The 22,842-nt window shown below is 43.2% G+C and overlaps 1 protein-coding gene across 1 annotated transcript in view; it reads left to right on the forward strand.

The window, feature by feature from the left end:
• Positions 1–494: 494 nt before the first annotated feature.
• PRIM2 (DNA primase subunit 2) overlaps positions 495–22,842 on the forward strand; it is a 227,342-nt gene continuing 204,994 nt past the window's right edge. The window contains exon 1 of the mRNA XM_029073346.2: positions 495–654. The gene's annotated coding sequence lies outside the window, so the exon portion shown is untranslated. The remainder of the gene's footprint in view (positions 655–22,842) is intronic.

Raw genomic sequence — 22,842 nt, forward strand, 5'->3', positions numbered from 1 at the left:
AAAATCACCAACATCTCTCAGGGTTACTTCTTTACCACCTCCTCCCTGATACTTACTAATTTTTCCCTAACTCAATTGGTGTAGCCGAGGTTTTTGTCATTTTTATATGTGTAAATTTATGTTTGTCCTTCGTTTTGAAGGCAGGAACTATTATAGCTCCTTTCTTACAGTTCCCCTGAGTCCCCAGAACAATGCTGCACCCAGGGCAGATGTTTGATAAATGCCGTTGACTGATTGATGAACTAATTCCCTGTCTCATGTTCTATCCATTAGACCATGCTATCCATCTACGTGATAAATGCATTTATTACTTTTGCTGTCTGTAGCGCTTCGGTTGACTTCTTTCCTGGCAGATGATACATCAGGTGACTGGACTTTGAGTAGCTAACGATCGCTGAAATGGTTGATGATTTCCTGCTTTTTCCTGCCTTTTAGGTTTTCTGGGAATGAACGATGGAGTCGCTGAGTAGACAAACTTATTTGTCTTCATTTTCATAGCTTTTTCTCCTCCCTTGCATTTTTCAGTAGCCTGATGATCTCCTTAGTGACAGTTGCTATGAAGATAATTTAGTATTTCCTGCAGAGCCCAGGTGGTGAAGGACTTGAACTCCTCCTTAGCTCAGATTTTTGATGGCCAAGGACGGCTCTGCCTTGGTAAGTTTCCTTTTTGTGGTCTTGCTTTCTTGCCTGGTGACTGTCTGTCATCTGGAGAATGATGGGCATTTCCTTTTTGTCCACCAGTTTATTTCCCTGACTTTTTATCTTCTAATTGGTTTGGACTTGGCTATTGTTGATCAACAGAGAGTGCTCAGTTCTGGCTTAAACCCAAAGTAATATTTTATAAAGAAAAAAGGGGGAAAGTGCTCTTTTGTCACTAATCAGACAACAGAATCATTCATTTAACATTTACTTCACAGTCTCTGGATCTGGGATCTCCGAAGTTCCTGTGTGTTCTAAGGGTTTAAGATCTTAGAGGAAATGACTGGAGATTCTGTTTGCTTGTTAATCCATTCTATAATGGTCTTAGACTTGGAATTGGTAAACTAAGATTCAAGAAAAGGTATCCCATTTCCAACCATCACTATTTCTTTCTGGTTATTTTTGGATGCTCTGTTCCAGAGCTGGGGGAACTTTTGCCTATCTAATAATAATAATAATAATAATAATGATAATAACAACAGTATTTAAGAGCTTACTATGTGTCAAGCGTTGAACCAAGTGCTGGAGTAGAAACAAGATCAAGTCCCACACTGGGCTCACAGTCTAATTAGGAGGGAGAACTGGTATTGAATCCCCATTTTGCAGATGAGGGAACTGAGGCACAGAGAAGTAAAGTGACTCACCCAAGGTCACAAGTCCTCTGACTCCCAGGACCACGCTCTTTCCAGTAGATCAAGCTAAGCTAGTCCACTCCCTTGCTCTAGAAGCAAAACCTAAGCACCTTTTTCTTGCTTTTTGAAGTGACATTTTATTTTACAAAATTCCTCCTTGTCTCCCTGTAGGAAGTATGCCAGGCTAGCTGTCTGAAAAATTCAAGGTTGTAGTAACCAGAAAAGTATTTGAAAAATGGGACAGCCACTGTCAGCACTCTCTAATCCAACCTGTCTCTCCCCTAAGCAAACAACACCCCTCAGTTTCAGCCAGGGAGTGGGACAGCTGCTGTAGTCACTTGCTACTTCACTGTCCTCAGAGTGAGAGGAGAAGCTCTGGAAGAAGGAGCCTCAGGAACCAGGGGCCAGGACTTCCTCTTTCAGGAGCCCCTTTTCATCCCTTAGTCCAAAGGGCTGCCTACCTCAGGGTGCTGAAGCAGTGGCTGGAAGTGAGGTACTAACTGGTGTCCAGACGAGTGGTACAGCATTTGAGGCAATTGCTACATTTTCCCCTCCCCCACCTCTTTCCTCCTTCCAGCCTGACCTTTTGGGGTTGTTGCCAGTCCAGGCAGCATTCTCAGATCCACCAAGGTCCTATTCATATTCCAAGGTGAGTCCAGGGACCTCTTAAAAAATAATGTTGGTATTTGTTAAGCGCTTACTATGTGCAGAGCACTGTTCTAAGTGCTGGGGTAGATACAGGATAATCAGTTTGTCCCACTTGAGACTCACAGTTAATCCTCATTTTACAGATGAGGTAACTGAGGCACAGAGAAGTTAAGTGACTTGCCCTCGGTCATACAGCTGACGAGTGGCAGACATAACTGACTCAACCCATTGCTTTTAGCTGGCTAAATCTCAGCTAACTAATGAACAGCCGAGAGCTTCCCGCAACCCCTTGTACTGTAAGCTCCTTGAGGCCAGAGAACCTATCTTTTCTTTTGTTTGGCTCCCCCAAACACCTACTACAGTGCTCCCTTCTAGACTGTAAGCTTGGTGTGGGCAGGGAACATGTCTGCCGACTCTGTTATAATGTATTCTTCCAAACTCGGCCCCATGTATCTGGCCAGGGCTGTTCTTAGGTGGTGCAACCTCAAGCAATCAATCAGTCAATCATATTTATTGAGTGCTTACTCTGTGCAGAGTACTGTACTAAGCACTTAGGAGGAGTACAATATAATAGAGTTGGTAGCCATGTTTCCTGCTCACAGTGAGCTTACAGTCTAGAAGGGGAGACAGGTATTAATATAAATAAATAGATTATGGATATGTATATAAGTACTGAGGGGAAGCACTCTGTTCTCTGGACAGCAGAATGATGTATAGAATGGAGTGAATAAAGGCTGTGAATACACTTGCAAGGGTGATGCAGAAGGGACTGGGATAAGAGGAATTGAAGGTTTCATGGGTAAGGCCTCTTAGAGGAAATGTGCTTTTAGTAAGGCTTTGACGATGGGGAGCATGATCATCTCTCAGATAAGAAGAGAGAGAAAGTTCTAGGACAGAGGCAGGACATAGGTGAGAGAGAAGTCAGTGACAAGATAGACAAGATTAAGGTACCGTGAGTAAGCTGGCATTAGAGGAGCGAAAAGGGTGGACTTAGTTATAGTAGGAAATCACAGAGGTAAGGTAAGAGTGGGAAAGTTGATTAAGTGCTTAAAGGCTGATGGTAAGGGGTTTCTGTTTGAAGAGGAGGTAGATGAGCAGCCACTAGAGGTTTTCAGGAATGGGAAAACACGGCCTGAATGTTTCTGTGGTAAAATGATCTGTGCAGTAAAGTCTGGACTGGAGTAGGGAATATCAGGAGGCAGGGAAGTCAGCAAGGAAGCTGATGAAGTAAGGATAAGTGCTTGGATTAACATTGTAGCAGTTTGTATGGAGAAGAAAGGGTAGATTTTAGTGAGGTGGTGAAGGTTGAGCCAACGTGATTTAGTTACAGATTAAATATGTGGGTAGAAATGAGTCAAGGAAAACAGAGTTATAGGCTTGTGAGACAAGGGAGAGTGGTGGAACTGTGTACAGTGATGGGAAAGTCAGGGGGAGGACAAGGTTTGGCTGGAAAGATAAGGGGTTCATGCTTTGGATATGTTCAGCTTGAGATGTTGGCAGGACATCCAAGTATCGATGTCCTGGAGGCAAAAGAAAATGCAAGAATGCAGCGACTGAAAGACTAAGGCAAGGAATGTGTCTGTTTTATTGATATACTGTACTCTCCCAAGTGCTTAGTACAGTGCTAGGCACACAGTGAGCACTCAATAAATATGATTACTGACCAACTAGCCTCTGCTAGAGATAACACTAGCCTCTGCTAGTGTTGTTCTGCATATATCTTCCCACTACTCCAAAACCTCCAATGGTTGCCCATTTGTCTTCACATCAAGCAGAAACTCTTGACCATTGGTTTTATGAGTCTCCATCAGCTCTTTTCCTTTTGCTTGCATATCCCCTTCTCCCACTATACCCCATTTTGCACTCTTTGTTCTTTTCAAGTAAACCTATTCACTTTGCTTTATTCTCATCTCTCCCACCTCTGACCTCTTGCTCATGCTTTATCCTGCCTGGAGCTCTGTCTCTTTTAAATCTTCCAGACCACAGCTCTCCTCACATGCAAAGCCTTATTGAAATCCTTCCTCCTCTAGGCGGCCTTCTCTGATTAACTTTATTTCTTCTCCTCAAGTCATATCCTCCCAACTAGCCCCCTCATTATTTTTGAACCACCTCCACACATACATTCACAGCCACCTATAGCATGACAATATGTAACAATTTACATATGCTATTTCTGCCTTTACTCATCTGTTTCCTTTTTCTATTTCTCTTTTTCCCCCTCTCTGTGATTTATTTTGTGTTGGTCTCCCCTGTTAGACTGTAAGCTTTCTGAGGGCAGGTATTGTGTCTTCTAACTCTCTTCTCTTCTCCCAAGTGTTGATTATGATGTCCAAGAAATTTGAATGATAGATATGTTATGATTCAGGGGCTTAATGACAGCCAAACCTTACAGAGTGTGTCAGCTCTTCTGGCTTTGAATCCATTATGAAGATCCTCTGTGAGATGAACCCTATAACTGAGAAACAAGAGGCAGGGTATACCTGCAAGAACAGGTAATATGAAACAGTTTCCCCAAAGTAGTTGAATAGATGACTTCTTGCTATGGGTGGTTCAAGTTGAAATACCCAGAGGCAACAGACTAAGCTCTGAATGTTTCTTCCAGATCTATGATTTCCTGCTTCTTTGCCCCAGAATAAAGCAAGGACAATTCCCCTGCTCCTACCATCTCTTTAGCTGGGCAGAGATAATGTTCAATTTGAACCCACATTTTCCTCAAAAAGACCAGATAAAAGTCATAATCTTTACTCTCGTTACTCTTATAAAGCAAGATTCACCCCCAGTAGAACCCTGTGGATTTAGGTGTACTTCTAAGCGTATTCTAAAGAGAATTTGGTAAATCATTTGACAATCCTTGGCTCAACTGTTGGAGGGCATTTCCTGAGGGCTAGGATTTCCCTGAGCTCTACGTGTTCAGAGTGGAATGCAGCCACATATGACTCTTGCTGTACCTACCAGCAGAGTCAGTGTCACCAGAAACAGATGCCAGAGGGCCTGGAGAGCTCCACCTCACTGCTGGCAATAGGGCGAGGTGTGGTTCTCGGGAAAGTACAGCATCCTGGATAGACAGTACTGCAGATTCACTGCTATTAGTTAACTAGCACTGCAGCATTTCGCTTCCCCTGCTCCTTACTTTGGTAGTTCCCTTTTTTTTTGAAGGGAAGAAGAAGCAGCGTGATCTAATTGAAAGAACACTGGCCTGGGAATTAGAAGGCCCTGGATTTTAATCACGGCCCTGCCATTTGTCTGCTGTGTGACCTTGGGCAAGTCACTTCACTTCTCTGTACCTCAGTTATCTCAACTGTAAAATAGGGATTAAGACTGTGAGCCCCATGAGGGACATGGACTGTGTCCAACCTGATTAGTTTGTATCTACCCCAGCACTTAGTACAGTGACTAGCACATAGTAAGCACTTAAAAAATACCATAGAAAACTCCTTCCTTCCTTCATTCATTCACTCAATCACTGTAGTGTTCTTTGTCATCTCAGTAAGGCCCTGTCAACCAGAATAATAATAATAGTGACATTTATTAAGTGGTTACTATGTGTCAAGCACTGTTCTATATACTGGGGTAGTTACAAGGTTATCAGGTTGTCCCACGTGGGACTCACAGTCTTAATCCCCATTTTACAGATGAGGTAACTGAGGCACAGAGAAGTCAAGTAACTTGACCAAAGTCACATAGCTGACAAGTGGTGGAGCCAGAATTCGAACCCATGACCTCTGACTCCCACATCCCTGCTCTTTCCTTTAAGCCACATTGCTTCTTAGAAGTGGACTTAGAAAAACAGAATATCAACCGCATGATTCAGCCTGGAGAGCATTTTCCAAAGATCAGAAATCCAAACCAAAAGAGCAAAATGATGGCCTGCGCTCAGCCTGCCCTGTGCACAATGGACCGTGAGGATTTAAGCCACTGCAGATTGCTCCTCAGGCCTCTCTCCCCACCAGACAGCTAATTGAATCCACCGTGACAGCTACCTTCCCATGGCCACATCCAGGGTTCTCAACTCCTTCGCCACCAGACAACCATGCTCCTTCCTCGGGACCCCTCACTGGCTGCTCCTCCACGTTGCCAAGGAGACTTCATGCTGACCTGTCCTGCACCACTGTGGTGGGACAGAAAGCAGCAGATGCAGCCTTGGAAGGACTTCCTCTAATCCTTCGGAAGTGCAGCAGCTGCTGCTGTAGGGGTCACTGTGGCTGCCATTTTGACTGTTGACTCTAAGCCCCAAGGAGCCTGAAATTCTGCTCCTCTAACTAAAGTACCCTTCTTGTCTTTGTTTTTTGTCTACAATGTCTTAGTGCTTTGTTTTATTTATCCTTATGTATCTTTCACCAGTCCTCTCCCCTACTTGCGTTTCTTTGCCAGCCCCTCGGGGGGAAAGGGGTTGATGTCTGATTCCCATTTGTATACTGTCTTCCAGTGCTCATGCTCTGCACACAGTAAGTGCTTAGAAAATACCATTACTACTACTATTTTTTAATATTGGCAACAAATTGTAAAAATTTCAGGTACTTTTGCTGAATGGCTTTGGTTTGGAATTGGTATGCAGAAACTAACTTGAAGTCATTTTAATTGATTACAGAATTTTGCAACAGAATTAAAAAGATAGGTGGGGATTTTACTAAGTGCTGGGAAAGACTCTTCAGGTAGGAATTTGACACAGACTTCACTTTCAAGGCCTGCCCACCCTTCCAAGGAGCTTACTTTCTAACTGAGGGAGACCCCATTCCATTTGTTCATACATAATAATGATGACTAATATATTTCTTAAGCGCTTCCTAAGTGTCAAGCACTCTTCTAAGCACTGGGGTAGATACTATGTAAGCATGCTGGACACAATCACAGCTCCACATGGGGCTCACAGTCTAAGCACTAAGTCTAGACACAGAGAAGTTAAGTGCCTTGAGCAATATTCATTCATTCATTCATTCAGTAGTATCTATTGAGCGCTGACTATGTGCACAGCACTGTACTAAGTGCTTGGAATGTACAATTCGGCAACAGAGAGGGACAATCCCTGCCCAAAGATGGGCTCACAGTCTAAACGGGGAGACAGACAGCAAAGCAAGACAGAACAAAACAAAAGAAGACAACATCATCAAGATAAATAGAATCAAGGAGATAGACACCTCATTAACAAAATAAATAGGGTAATAATATATACAAATGAGCACCGTTCTGAGGGGAGGGGAAGGGGGAAGAGCAGAGGATTCAGGAGGGGAGAGAGGGGGAGCAGAGGGAAAGGGGGGCTCACTCTTGGAAGGCCTCCTGGAGAAGGTGAGCTCTCAGTAGGGCTTTGAAGAGGGGAAGAAAGTTAGTTTGGCAGATGTGAGGAGGGAGGGCATTCCAGGACAGAGGTAGGACGTGGGCCAGGGGTCGACGGCGGGACAGCCGTGAACGGGGGACTGTGAGGAGGTGAGTGGCAGAGGAATGGAGTGTACGGGGTGGGCAGTAGAAAGAGAGAAGGGAGGTGAGGTAGGAGGGGGCAAGGTGATGGAGAGCTTGAAGCCAAGAATGAGTTTTTGCTTCATGTGAAGGTTGATAGGCAACCACTAGAGGTTTTTGAGGAGGGGAAACACATTCCCAGAGCATATATCACACAGCTGGCAAGTGGTGTAACTGGGATTAGAACCCAGGTGATCTGACTCCAAGGCCCAGGCTCCTTCCATTAAGCCATGGTGCTCCTCAGACATAAATGATTAGAATAGCCATTTATTAGATGAGCATTCTGCCCTAGCCCTTGGCAGTCTTCCAGTCTCTTACTCATAAAGGGAAAACAAGAGTCCAACTAAAGGTATTTAGCATCTGATTGCATATTCATATTGGTGATAGACCTAGTGTGGAGGCAAAATTCTGTCACCCAATGATGAAAAGGAGATAAACACCAAAGTGCATAATATTGTGCCAGACGCCCAGGAGACAGTAAGTATTAAGTCAGTGCCATGTCTAATGGAGTTCTGAACTCGGGGTGACCACCCAGGGAGGGGTGGAGTAGTCTTCACTATCTCCCTCCTCTCCACACCCCCTGATCGGTTTGGGCAGAAATGAGAGAGCTTCCAAGAGTTGCTCTTCTGCCACTTCCCTGTCCCCAAGGGGGTTCTGCCACTCCTGGGGACAGTATTCCTGATAGCTATCCAGGGTGGCAGAAAGAAGGGGAAACATTGGCAGAGGCATTCAGAGACAAAGAGTTGCTGGGGGAGACACAAAAGTAATATTGCCTTAGGGATGACCTTGATTGAGTAGTAATAGTAAAAGTAGTAGTATTCATTAAGCTCTCACCATGTATGAAGCACTATATTATGTGTAGAGGAAGACTACACAGGTAGGAATTTGTCAGATCTTGGCCCCATCCTTTGAGGGGTTCAGAGTCTATGAAGACTGATGGAGAATCTAAATGTTTAGATACTTTCTCAAGCCGACCGTGGAGGCCTGTGTGCCAATATGCTTATGCCTCTGCCTTATACTGCTATTTAGGATGGGCACAGAGGTCAAAGTGAGCTTGGACACTCAGTAAGCTGGCCACAGAAGGACCTGGAAAATTTCTGGACAAGGAGGTACTCCTCATGCCATTTGCACTCACTGGATATGCAGCAGTAAATGTCACAAGCACTATTCCATGGAAGCAACCCTGAGTTTCACTCATTCATTCAATAGTATTTATTGAGCGTTTACTATTTGCAGAGCACTGTACTAAGTGCTTGGAATGTACAATTCGTCAACAGATAGAGACAATCACTGCCCAATGATGGGCTCACAGTCTAAATGAGTTTCCCTAACCCTCGAACATTTCTCCAAGGGGATCCTGACTTTCCCCTCCCCTCACCCCTAATTGACTCCAGAGCTCTCCCAAATCTCTGTGGACTCGGAGTTAGAGTCATGGAGGTCGGTAACAGGAGTCAGGATGGAGGAAGGTTTGTGGCTTAAAATTTTATAAGGAGTCATAAAAGCAACTGGTTCTGTACTGGTACTGGACAAGAGACAGGCAACCTGGAAATTGGACTGCTCGCCATGTAACTGGAAGAATGGCCACCCTAGATCCAGGTCAGCTATTGATCATGGCCCCCCGCCTACATACCCTACCCATCAAGGGTCTGGGCTGCTACACTTGTACATCCTGGAGAGTAATCATTGGGGGATGAGAAAATTGGAGGGGTGGGGTACTCATGTCCTTTCCCCCCAACAAAATATCAGGGATCCCACTGAGAGGCAGGGAGCATAAGGGGGCCACCAATTGTAGGTAGGGAACATGCCTACCAACTTTACTGAATGTCTGCTTGTGACCTTGGGCAAGTCACTTCATTTCTCGGTCCTTCAGTTCCTTCATCTGTGGGATATGGTCTGTGTCCAATCTGATTAGCCTGTCTCTACCCCAGGGCTTAGGAGAGCGCCTGGCATATAGTAAGCGCTTAACAAATACCATAAAAAAATTGTACTCTCCCAAGTGCTTAGAACAGTGCTCTGCACACAGTAATTGCTCAATAAATACCACTGGTTGATTGATTGATTGATAGATGGCGCTAAAAAAATCCAGACACCTGTTGGCCGCCCACTCTGGCCATCGCATAATGTAATGGTGTTCCAGGTTCACACGGGAATGGGCTATTTATGGTAGTCTACAGACTGAATATAGCTGCCGAGAACATCTGCCGACAAGCAACATGGCTTAGTGGAAAGAGCATGGGCTTGGGAGTCAGAGGTTGTGGGTTAAAATCACTGCTCTGCCACTTGTCTGCTGTGTGACTTTGGGCAAATCACTTAATTTCTTGGTGCCTCAGTTACCTCATCTGTTAAATAGGGATTAAGACTGTGAGCCCCACCTGGGACAACCTGATAACTTTGTATCTCCCCCAGCGCTTAGAACAGTGCTTGGGACATAGTAAGTGCTTAACAAATACCTTCATTATTATTATTATTATTATCAGTGAGTGGCCCCTGAGCCCTCCCCTCCCACTTGTTCCAGTGCCATTGCATTCCCTTCCTAGGCCACTGCCTTCCTAGGTCCCTGCCAACGTGACCATTATTTCTGAGCCAGGGGACCTAGCAGCTGGAGCCCAACCAGAGGAGGGCTGGGTGTTGGAAAGAAAATGACCAGAAATTAAGGTGCCCAATGCCATAGCCATACCTGAGAAGGTCAGAGAAGGCGGAAAATAGGCTGTCAGGAATGAAGACCTGTGAGTGGGCAGTGTGTCTTAAAGGTATGTCTGTTTTTAATTGCTGGTGCTTGGGAATGGACTGTGGGGAAAGAAAGGGATGACTGGGCCTTGTTTTCTGTCACTGGACTTGTACTTCTAGTTCTTGCCTACAGCCCCAGACCTTGGGCAGAACTGTAAGCTCATTGTTGGCAGGGACTGTGTCTATTGTTGTATTGTACTCTCCCAAGCACTTAGTGCAGTGCTCTGCACACAGTAAGTACTTAATAAATAAGATTGAATGAATGAATGAATGAGGTGGACTGTTCATAATACAAATCAAACAACCAAAAGGCTTATCAAAAGCCTGCACTAGGATTTTTCCACTTAGGGTATTTGCTAAGCATGGAAATTTTACCACTTGCCCCAAACCCAGTCAGGAGCCACAGAACATAGTCATTGAGTAGCTGAGTACTACATTCAGTTTCTAAAAAGTAATAAAATTAGGTTCAGGGAAAAAAGTAAAGCAATTTATTTATGTCATAACCTCTAGAAGCTGTTGGCATGACCTAAATATAACTTTTATAATTGAAGGGCTAGTTTGTCCTCAATTGATAAAGTATTATCTATGCTCAAACTATGTTTTTCGTTGGCAGTTTTACTTTAAATTTAATTTCAGTCATTTTCCACTTGCTCAGTTGGCGTGATCCTTGTGAGTCAAGTACAGTTAGATCCCAGACACTGACTCATTCTCCAATTACTACTACAGTACGCTGCTTTTTTTCCAAGAGTCTATCTTCTGCCAATAAATCTCCCAGTTTCTCTTTAATGTGTTGTCAGATTCGGGTCAGCTCATCGCTGACAAGGAACCTTGTTTTTTGCCCACACCTATAAAGAGAGGAGAGAAGACATGGAAAATGTAGCTGATAAAACTAAACAGGAAAGAAAAAGCAATCCTACAACTAAACTTTATGATGTCTGACTGTTATTTAGGAGGTATGATAAATGAGACAATTAAATGGGCAATTTTTAGTTTTGCAACAGAATATATTTTAGTCTCTTTAATTTCATGTGAGTACATTCTGAATAAATACATATGAATTCAAGTAACATTTTATACCGAGTCCTATGTCTGGAGTTTTGTGTAGTCTAATATCATCCAGTGCTAAGCATTTTACATGAAGTCTTAGGATGTTCCTGGAAATGGTAGCCTTTCAGGACAAAAATCTCTCTCAGTCACAAGCAAAGAGACCCTAAGGTTAAAAAAAGAATTCCTAAACTATTTAAATACTAATGACAACTCTTATGATAAGGACTTAAGCTCTGAAATAAAGCAGCAAGGCTTGCAGATTGAGCATGGGCTTGGCAGTCAGAAGGACTTGGGTTTTAATTCTGGCTCCACCACTTGTCTGTTTTCATTCATTCAATCATATTTATTAAGTACTTACTGTGTGCAGAGCACTGTACTAAGCACTTAGAAAATATAATTTGGCAATAGAGTGGGCTCACAGTCTAGAAGAGAGGAGACAGATAACAAAACAAAACAAGTGGACAGGCATCAGTAGCATCTATATAAATAAATAGAATTATAGGTATATGCACATCATTAATAAAATAAATAGAATAATAAATATGTACATATACATGTCAGTGCTGTGGGATGGGGAGGGCATTAGAGCAGAGGGAGGGATTGGGGTGATGGGGAGTGGAGGAGGAGCAGAGGAAAAGAGGGGCTCAGGCTAGGAAGACCTCCTGGAGGAAGTGAGCTTTCAGTAAGGCTTTGAAGGGGGCAAGACAGCTAGTTTGTCGAATGTGAGGAGGGAGGGCATTCCAGGCCAGAAATAGGACGTGGGTCAGGGGTCGACGGTGGGACAGGCGAGAACGAGGCACAGTGAGGAGATTAGTGTCAGCAGTGTCAAAGGCATCTGAGAGGTCAAGGAGGATTAAGAGAGAGTAGCAGTCATTGGATCTGGCAAGAAGGAGGTCACTGGCGACCTTTGAGAGGGCAGTTTCGGTGGAGTGGAGGGGAGGAAGCCAGATTGGAGGGGGTCCGGGAGAGAGTTGGAGTTGAGGAGTTCGAAGCAGTGAGTGTAAATGACTCCGTCTAGGAGTTTAGAAAGGAAGGGTAGGAAGGAGATGGGATGATAACTGGAAAGGACAGTGGGGTCAAGAAAGGGGTTTTTTTTAGGTTGGGGAGACGTTGGCATGTTTGAAGGCAGATGGGAAGAAGCTGTTGGAGAGTGAGCAGTTGAAGATGGAAGTTAAGGAGGGGAGGAGGGAAGGGGTGAGAGTTTTTATAAGGTGAGAGGAAATGGGGTTAGAAGCACAGGTGGAGGGGATGGCACTTGAGAGGAGGGAGGGAATCTCCTCTGAAGATACTGCTGGGAAGGATGGGAAAGAAGAGGAGGGGGTCGAAAGCAGGGGGGATGGAGAAGAGGGAGGGGTGACTTTAGGAGCTTAGACTTGATAGTAGTAATTTTCCTAATGAAGTAGGTGGCCAGATCGTTGGGGATGAGGGGTGGGGGAGGGAGAGAACAGGGGGACTGAGGAGGGAGTTAAATGTCCAGAACAGCTGACGGGGGGATGGGTATGGGTGTCAATAAGGGAAGAGAAATAGTTTTGCCTGGCAGAGGAGAGGGCAGAGTTAAGGAAGAAAGGATGAATTTAAGTTTAGACTTCCACCAGCAGCTCAAGCATAAGAACGAAGGAAGAGGACAGTGGCAGTGATCCAGGGCTGTGAGTTAGCAGTGTGAGAGCGACGAACGGAGAGGGGACTGAGTGAGTTGAGTTGAGTAGAGAGGGTGGAGTTGAGAGCATCAGTTTGGTCAGCAAGAATGGGTAGAATAGTTAGAGAAGCTAGGTGGGGAATGATGACCTTAGGCAAGTCACTTAACTTCTCTGGGCCTCAGTTACCTCACCTGTAAAATGGAGATTAAGACTCTGAGCCCCATGTGGGACATGGTCTATGTCCAACCTGATACAGCACATAGCAAGCACTTAATCAATACCATTAAATTAAAACTGTGCAGTCAGTCTCAGACCTACGATGATATAGTGAAAATTAGAGGTATTTTGAAAAAAAATGTTTTTATTGACAGTAGATCCAAAATTCCGTGCACTTTTCATTTGCAAATGTACAGAAGCAAAGATAATTCTGGGGAATATAAGCAGAAGTTATTAAGGTCACATTTCCTCCAAGAGGCCTTCCCTGACTAAGCCCTCTTTTTTCTGGCTCACTCTCCCTTCCGCATTGTCTATGCACTTGGATCTGTGACTCTTGGACATTTAATATTTGCCCCATTCCGAGCCCACAGCACTTATGTACATCTCTTTAAATTATATATTATAAACTACTTATTTATTTATATTAATATCTGCCTCCCACTCTAGACTTAAGCTCATTATGGACAGGGAACATGTCCATTAATTATGTTGAGTGGTGCTCTCTCAGTTGCATAATATAGTGCTCTGCATATAATAAGTGCTCAGTAAGTACCACTGATTCACTGAGTGGTGTCCTTAAGAAGCCTAAGATCTGTTCAGGAAGGAACAGAACTTTTCTAGAATACTGGGTCCAGTTTTGGTCCTGGCACATTAAGAAAGATGGATACAGTAGAAAGTCCTGAAAATTATTAATGATTAATGAGTTAAAAATTGAACTGGTGTTCTAATTCTTTTTCTCTATGGGTCACATCATCCCAACTATCAAATTAGTACTTTTACACCACTGTGCATTTACAGCCTCCAATTGCTCTTTTGTCCTGATCAATTTACATATTCTGCTATTTGAGCACTTCTTCCTCTTATCTGTAAATTATTTATGTCTGCTTTATCCACTAGACTGTAAACTATTTGTGGGTAGGTTTCATCGCTCTTCACTCTATTGTACCTTCCGAGACCTTAGTACAATGCACTGCACGGAGTAGGAGAGTAGGTGCTCATAAATTCTATAGCACGAGAAGCAGCGTGTCTTAGTGGGAAAAGCACGGGTTTGGGAGTCAGAAGCTTCTAATCCCTACTCTGCCACTTGTCTGCTGTGTGACCTTGGGTAAATCACTTAACTTCTCTGTGCCTCAGTTAACTCATCTGTAAAATGGGGATTAGGACTGTGAGCCCCACGTGGGACAACCTGATTACGGTCTATCTACCCAAGTGCTTAGAACAGTGCTTGGCACATAGTAAGTGCTTAACAAAAACCACAATTATTATCATTGTTATAGAGTGGTAATAGGCAGACAACCCACTAGATGGTGTTGTCCTTTCAAATTTCAACTCCGTGGCACACCTAAACCACTTGATCCTGTTTAAGATAAAATGTTCTACCAATAAATCAGTGATATTTATTGAGTGCTTACTATGTGCAGAGCACTGTTCTAAGCGCTTGGGAGAGTTCAATGCAAAGGAATTAGTAGACACATTCCTCACCCATCACCAATCAGGAAATTGCCTTGAAAATTTGAAACTTCCAATTACAAGGCTATAAAACTTCTTTTAGTATGTGGTAATGTTAAGACAATAGAATAGCATGCACATGTTTATTCACCCGAATCTCTTCCCACAGCACTTTATTTACATACTCATAATTTATTTACATTAATATCTGTCACTCCCCTCCCCCCCCAAGACTGTAAGCTCGTTGTGGGCAGGAAATGTGTCTACCAACTCTGTTACTTTGTTCTCTCCCAAGGACTTAGTGTAGTGCTTTTACACAGTAAGTGCTCAATAAATATATTGATTGATTGATTGATTGATAAACAGAACCCTGATTTTTACATGAACAGTACACTAGTAAATCTCAGTCACTTTTCAGTTACACATTAGGTAGAATTTTTAAAAATTCTATGATCTAGAATATAGTGAATATTTTCCCTTTTAATATGTTTCCATTGTTGAAGGTTTTCTTCCCCAAAAATGTCTGAAAATATTTTTCTGATTCGGCCTAGCTTTTCACTGACTCTTACAGCTTAATTTACCCATTCTGCCCAGAATTTACAAGGTATCAGAAATGTCAGGGATACTGATGGCATGGTGAAGGATCTGGAGTAATTAAAAAATTCAAAAAATCACAAAGGACATAGTACAAATCTTCAAAATAGAACAGTTGGAATTTAATTAGCTGACATTAGTAGTTACCTAATGTTCAGTAGTCTATCTGTTAATTTACAAGTGAATCATCATCTAAAAAGACCAACAATAAGCCAATCGTCTAAAAAGCATGGGAGCCTGACTGCCACCTGCCTTTCCTACCCTTACTTTCCAGCTGTTGTCAGATTCCAGCGTGGCTCCGTGGAAAGAGCACGGGCTTTGGAGTCAGAGGTTATGGGTTCGAATCCCGGCTCGGCCACTTGTCAGCTGTGTGAATTTGGCCAAGTCACTTAACTTCTCGGTGCCTCAGTTACCCCATCTGTCAAATGGGGATTAACTGTGAGCCCCAAGTGGGACAACCTGATTCCCCTGTGTCTACCCCAGCGCTTAGAACAGTGCTCGGTACATAGTAAGCGCTTAACAAATACCAACATTTATTCCCTTTCCCATCACTCATCTTCTTCCCACCACACCTCAATTCTCTTAAGAAAAACAGCATCTCTCCCTCATTTCCTTCAGCCCCCTTTCCACAGTCTTTAATCTTATTAATAATAATAATAATAATAATCAAGGAATTTGTTAAACACTGTGCCAGCCACTGTACTAAACACTGGGGTGGATTCAAGCAAATCAAATTGGACACAGTCCCTTGTCACATGTGGGACTCAATCTCAATCCCCAGTTTACAGATGAGGCCATTGAGGCACTGAGAAGTGAAGTGACTTTCCCAAGGCCACACAGCAGACAAGTGGCAGAGCTGGGATTAGAACCCAAGACCTACCTACTCCCAGGCCCATGCTGTATTTCTTCCCTAGGAGCTGGAATTAGAATCTTCCCTCATTCAGGTGCCTGCTGTGGGTATCTGGCTTTGGATTGGTTGTTGCTGGTGTTGGCATTACAAATATTCAAGGAAGCCAAAAAAAGTGGAATAAACTAGACTGGAGCAAGCTAGAAAAGATGATTTAAATCTGCAGCCACCTGCCTTTCTTCCATGACTTCTCAATGATGGGCTTCTAGGCAGGTTTAATTTCAAATTTTGTCATAGAACATTGCACTTTGTCAAAGACTGTTATTTTACGGCAGTTTATCAAGAAGCAGTATGGCCTAGTGGAAATAGCCCAGGCCTTGGAGTCAGAGGACCTGGATTCTAATTCCAGCTTTGTCGACTGCTGTCTGTGTGACCTCAGGCAAATCACTTGGCTTCTCTGTGCCTCAGTCTCCTCAACTGTAAAATGGGGATTCTCTTTCCTACTTAGACTGAAAACTCCATGCGGGACAGGGACTGTATCCAACTCAATTAACCTGTACTTACCCCAGTGCTTAGAAAACAGTGTTTGACACATGGTAAGCACTTAAATACCATAAAAAAATAATGGGCATCACCATTCTCACTGTTGCATTTGCTTAGAACTTGGCATGATATTTCATTTGTTCTGTACACTCAAATGATCACAAAGTCCAATTGTTTTTTTTTTAATGGTATTTGTTAAGCACTCACTATGAGCCAGGCACAGTACAAAGCACTGGGGTAGATATAAAATTATCGGATTGGGCACAGTCCCTGTCCCACATAAGGCTCACAGTCTTAATCCCCATTTTACAGATGAGTTGACAGAGCCACAGAGACGTTAAGTGAGCTCCCTGAGGTCACCTAGCATGTTAGTAGCAGAGCTGGGATTAGAAGGCAGGTCCTTTAACTCCCAGGCCTATGCTCTCTCTACTAGGCCACGCTGCTTCATCAGTGATTTTTCATGTATTCTCTCACAGGCAAATCCCTGATAAAGGCTGAGGAGCTACCATAACAGTTTCTCTTGCTGCTCTTCCTACCTGCAGTTTCTCTCCAGTACCTGATATGTACTAGCAACAATCACCTTTTGGAATGCCAATCTAATTACATCGTTCTCTGCCTCCAAATACTCCTAGTGGCTTCCATTAATATCAAGATCATGACTATTGACTTAGAGGTCTCTATCACTGCACATGTGTCATCTTCTCCTGCAGTGCCCCCAGCTTCCAGTCCTGATCTCTTTCCTTCTCTTCAGTCTTGTATTTCATCTTGCCTTCAGGACATCTATACTTGGATATCCTGTTGACATCTCAAACTTAACATGTCCAAAACAGAACTCCTAGCTTTCCCACCCAAATTCTGTCCCCTCCCCACAACTTTCCCATTACGGTAGGCAACACCATGAATTCCCCTTCCCACAAATTTATAACCTTGGCATTATCCTTGATTCATCTCTGTCATTCAAACCACTTGTTCAATCTGTCACTGAATCCTGTCAGGTCTACCTTCTAAATATCTGAAACTCTCCCTTCCTCTCCATCCAAAGGGCTACTACTCTGATCTTGACTGCTTGACTACTGCATTTGCTTCTTCGCTGAGGTCCCTGTCTACTGTCTCTCCTCACTTCAGTCCATACTTCACTCTGCCATCCAGGTAATTTTTCTATAAAAAGGCTCAGCCCACATCTTCCCATGTCTCAGAGAGCTTCAGGACAAACCGAGTCAGAGGTCATGGGTTCGACTCCCAGCTCTGCCACTTATCAGCTGTGTGACTGTGGGCAAGTCACTTAACTTCTCTGTGCCTCAGTTACCTCATCTGTAAAATGGGGATTAACTGTGAGCCTCACGTAGGACAACCGGATGACCTTGTATCTACCCCAGCGCTTAGAACAGTGCTCTACACATAGTAAGCGCTTAACAAATCACAACATTACATCAAACAGAAACTCTTTACCATCAACTTTAAGGTGCTCAATCAACTAGCCCCCCTCTATCTTACCTGACTGATCTCCTACTACAACCCAACCCTCACATGTCACTAATCTAATGCCAATCTACTCATTTTTCTCCACAGTGAACCCTTTCCTACATCCTCCTTCTGGCCTGGAACTTTCTCTCCATTCATATCCGAAAGACCGATCAATCAGTCAACGCTTACTGTGTGCAGATCACTTTACTTAGTGTTTGGGAGAATACAATACATCTGAAATGACAGACACATTCCCTACCCACAGTCTATTTGGGGAGACAGACATTAAAAAAAATGTTACAGACGTGCATAAATGCTGTGGGGCTGAGGGTGGGATGAATATCAAGTGCTTAAAGAGCACAGATTCAAGTGCATAGGAAATGCAGAAGGGAGAATGAGTAAGGGAAATGAGAGATTAGTAGGGGAAGGCCTCTTGGAGGATGAGTGATTTTATTAGGACTTTGAGGTGGGGAGAGTGATGGACTGTCAGATATGAAGTTGGAAAGAGTTTCAGGCCAGAAGGAGGATGTGGTCAAAGTGTCGGATGTGAGATAGGCAGGATCAAGGTACACTGAATAGGTTGGCATTAGAGGAGTGAGGTTTGTGAGCTGAGTTGCAGCAGGAGATTAGCAAATAGTGGGAGAGAGCTGTTTGAATACCATAAAGCTGATGGTAAGGAGTTTCTGTTTGATGTGAAAGAGAATGGGTAACCACTGGAGGTTCTCAAGGAGTGGGGAGACAGGGACTGAAGTTTTTTTTGGAAAAATGATCCTGGCAGCAGAGTGAAGTCTGGACTAGAGTGGGAAGAGACAGTGAGGAGACTGATGCAGTAATCAAGGCGGGATTTGGTCAATGATTGGATCAATGTAGTAGCAGTTAGGGTGATAAGGAAAGGACAGATTTTAGCAAGGTTATGAAAGTAGGACTGACAGACCACCTCTCTCCCTACTGGCCCTCCCTTCTCTGTTGCCTCTATACCTGTGTCTGTGCCCCTTAAGCACTTTGATTTTCACCCCACCGACACTGCATTTATGTACTTGTCCATTTCATTCATTCATTCAATCATATTTACTGAGCACTTACTGTGTGCAGAGCACTGTACTAAGCACTTGGGAGAGTACAATACAATAATAAATGGACCTATTCCCTACCCACAATGAGCTTACAGTCAAGAGGTGGGGAGACAGAGATCAATATCAATAAATAAATTACAAATAAGTACATAAGTGCTGTGGGACTGATAGCAGGGAAGGGCAGAGGGAGAAATTCAGAGCGATGCCAAAGGGAGTGGGAAAAGAGCAAAAGAATGGGAAGACCTCTTGGGAGCGATGTGCCTTCAACAAGGCTTTGAAGGGACAGGAGAATCATTGTCTATCTGATTTGAAGATCATGGGCATTCCAAGCTAGAGGCAGGACACGGGCCAGGGGTCGGTGGCGAGATAAGCGAGATGGAGGCACAGTGAGAAGGTTAGCGTTAGTGGAGCAAAGTGTGAGGGGTGGGTTGTAGAAGGAGAGTAGCAAGCAGAGGTAATAACTATGCTATTTGTTAAGCTTGTACTTTGTGCCAAACATTGTTCTTAGCGGTGGAGGTAGGAGGGGGCAAGATGGTGGAGTGCTTTAATTTATTTTTGTATTTCCCCTTCCAGTCTGTAAGCCCCTTTATGAGCAGGAAACACATCTACCTACTCTGATGTATTGTACTCTCCCAGTCACTTAATACAGTGCTCAATAAATACTATTGATTGATGAATTGATTGATTCAGAACTCAGTACAATATTTGCACAAAACAGGTCCTCAGTAAATATTTAAAGAAAACCGTGATTTGAGGCTATGGTAGCATTAAAAAAATCCCCAAATTACAAGGTCAGGAGTTATGGGGTTTTTTTATGGCATTCGTTAGGTGCTTACTATATGTCAAGTGCTGTTCTAAGCACTAGCATAGATTCAAAACAATCAGGTTGAATACAGTCTTTGCCCCACATGGGGCTCACAGTCTAAGTCAGAGGGAGGAGGTTTTAACCTCCAATTTACAGATGAAGTAACTGAGGCCCAGAGAAGTTGTGACTTGCCTAAGGTCGTGCAGCAGAAAAGTGGCAGGGCTCTAATTCCCAGGCCTGAGCTCTTTTCACTAGGCCATGCTTCTTCTCAGAGTTGTTAAAAAACCTGATGCTTATTTAAAATATTTGACAGAAATAGAATGCTTCATTTATAAAGTGAGCCCGTTACTGGGCAGGGATTGTCTCTGCTGCTGAATTGTACATTCCAAGCGTTTAGTACAGTGCTCTGCACATAGTAAGCACTCAATAAATACTATTGGATGAATGAATGAATGAATGAATAAAGAGAAAAGACAATTATCAATTAGGGAGGAACACTCTCTGAGAGAAAAAGAAGCTTGATGTCATGACTAAACAAAAGAGTCTTTTTCTTTCCTGAAACAATCTTTTCTAAATGATATTTGTAAGTTTGAGGATGATTTTCTTTTCTTTGAAAGGATGCAAGCACGTCAGGCCAGTTGGAATTTATTGCAGTACTGCCAATAGCTTAGTTTTGGCATATTCACTTGGATGATGCACTCTCTGAAAAAGATTTTTAATTCTGTACTTAAAAATTTAAGTTTAAAGTATAGTCTGGAGACTCATTTAAAACCAAGAAACAAAATAAAGAAGAAGGCCAAATATGTAATAATTAAACGTTTTTACTCTTGAGACTCTTTTTAGAAGGTTCAAATAAGTAAATAACTAGTGTGAACCCTTCGGTATTCCAATTAGAACTTGATAAAAATCCCAGCAGCACATCCACCCAAATAAGTGTGATCTATTTTCCCACAAAGCTATGCAGCTGGTGTGGAGAAAAGTTTCCAAAATGCTGATGCCAAGAATGATTCCACTTTGGTAATTTAAAAACAAGACAGTGTTTCTCTCAGCAAGAACCAGTTTTTCCTGGAAGTGCTAAGAATAAGTGATAATTGAAGTCCAGATTCATAATTTGGGGGCTCTTACAGTGGCAAATCTTTTTTTTCATTTGCGCATTATCTCTGTGGTGAAACATCCTACGTTCTATCCCATCCAAATATCCTAAATGTACTAGGAAACAATGTAAATATTTGGTTTCTAATGGGGAGCATAATAAAGTTAGAATTTCAATCTTTTGGGCCAGATTAACTAAACAGGAGGAAATAAAGAGAGGTAAAATTTAGAAATCAAAAATGGTGCTGAAGTTCAAAGCCCATATTTCTTTCAAGGGCAAGAATTACGCATTCATTTTTGGCCTATATTAGTGGAACGAGCTGAATTATGTGGCTTATTACTCCAAAAGCCATGATGGCATCCCTCCCCAGATCTCTTTCCCTCTCTCATTCATTCATTCATTCATTCATTCATTCAATCATATTTATTAAGCGTTTACTATGTGCGGAACACTCTCCTAAGCACTTGGAATGTACAATTTGGCAATAGATAGAGACAATCCCTGCCCAACAATGGGCTCATAGTCTAGAAGGGGGGAGACAGAGAATAAAACAAAACTAAACAAGTAGAAAGGCATCAATAGCACCAATATAAATAAATAGAATTATATATATATATATATATATACATCATTAATAAAATAAATAGAATAATAAATATGTACATATATATGAAAGTGCTGTGAGGCAGGGATGGGGGTAGAGCAGAGGGAGGGAGTCAGGGCAATAAGGAAGGGAGGAGGAGCGGAGGAAAAGGGGGCTCAGTCTGGGAAGGCCTCCTGGAGGAGATGAGCTTTCAGTAGGGCTTTGAAGGGGGGAATTGTGCTAGTTTGGAGGATGAGGAGGGAGGGCATTCCAGGCCAGAGGTAGGATGTGGGCCAGTGGTCGATGGAGCGACAGGTGAGAACGAGGCACAGTGAGGTGGTTAGTGGCAGAGGAATGGAGTGTACGGGATGGGCTGTAGAAGGAGAGAAGGGAGGTGAGGTAGGAGTGGGCAAGGTGATGGAGAGCTCTGAAGCCAATAATAGTATGGAGTTTCTGCTTCATGCGAAGGTTGAAAGGCAACCACTGGAGATTTTTGAAGGGGGTGAGGGGGGCATGCCCAGAATGTTTCTGTAGAAAGATAATCCGTGCAGCAGGGTGAAGTATAGACTGAAGTGGGGAGAAACAGGGCGATGGGAGATCAGAAAGGATGCTGATTCAGTAATCAAGTCAGGATATGACTGGATTAAATCACTTAACTTCTCTGTGCCTCAGTTACCTCATCTGTAAAATGGGGATTAAGACTGTGAGCCCCACATGGGACAACCTGATTCCCCTGTGTCTACCCCAGCGCTTAGAACAGTGCTCTGTACATAGTAAGAACTTAGCAAATACCAACATTATTATTAAATGTGCTAAACGCTAACACTGTAAGTTTAATAACTCCAGGCTTGTATCTCCTCCTGCCTTCAAGACAGCTCTACTTGGATGTTCTCTCATCATCTCAAACTTAACCTGCCCAAAACAGAGCTCTTTATCTTCCCTCCCAAACCCTGTCCACTCCTGGACTTTCCCATCACTGTAAATGGCACAACAATCCTTCCCGTCACAGTCAAAGCCCTCTTGAAATCCCACTTCTTTCAACCAGCCTTCCCTGTTGAGTTCCCAGTATCGTAAATTGTACAAATCCACCAGTCATCTCTAGCACTTATATTTGTACCCACCTGCAGTACTTTGGTATATATGTTTATTCAATTCTTTATTTTGATTATTTAAAAAAAAATTATCCCTGTCTCCCTCATTAGAGTGTAAGTGGGGGAAGCAGTGGGGCCTAGTGGATAGAGCACAGATCTGGGAGTAGGAAAGACTTGGGTTCTAATCCCAGTTCTGCCACTTGTCTGCTGGGTGATCTTGGGAAGGACACTTAACTTCTCTGT

Source organism: Ornithorhynchus anatinus, chromosome 1 (assembly GCF_004115215.2).
Source record: "Ornithorhynchus anatinus isolate Pmale09 chromosome 1, mOrnAna1.pri.v4, whole genome shotgun sequence".
NCBI classification, from domain to species: domain Eukaryota; kingdom Metazoa; phylum Chordata; class Mammalia; order Monotremata; family Ornithorhynchidae; genus Ornithorhynchus; species Ornithorhynchus anatinus.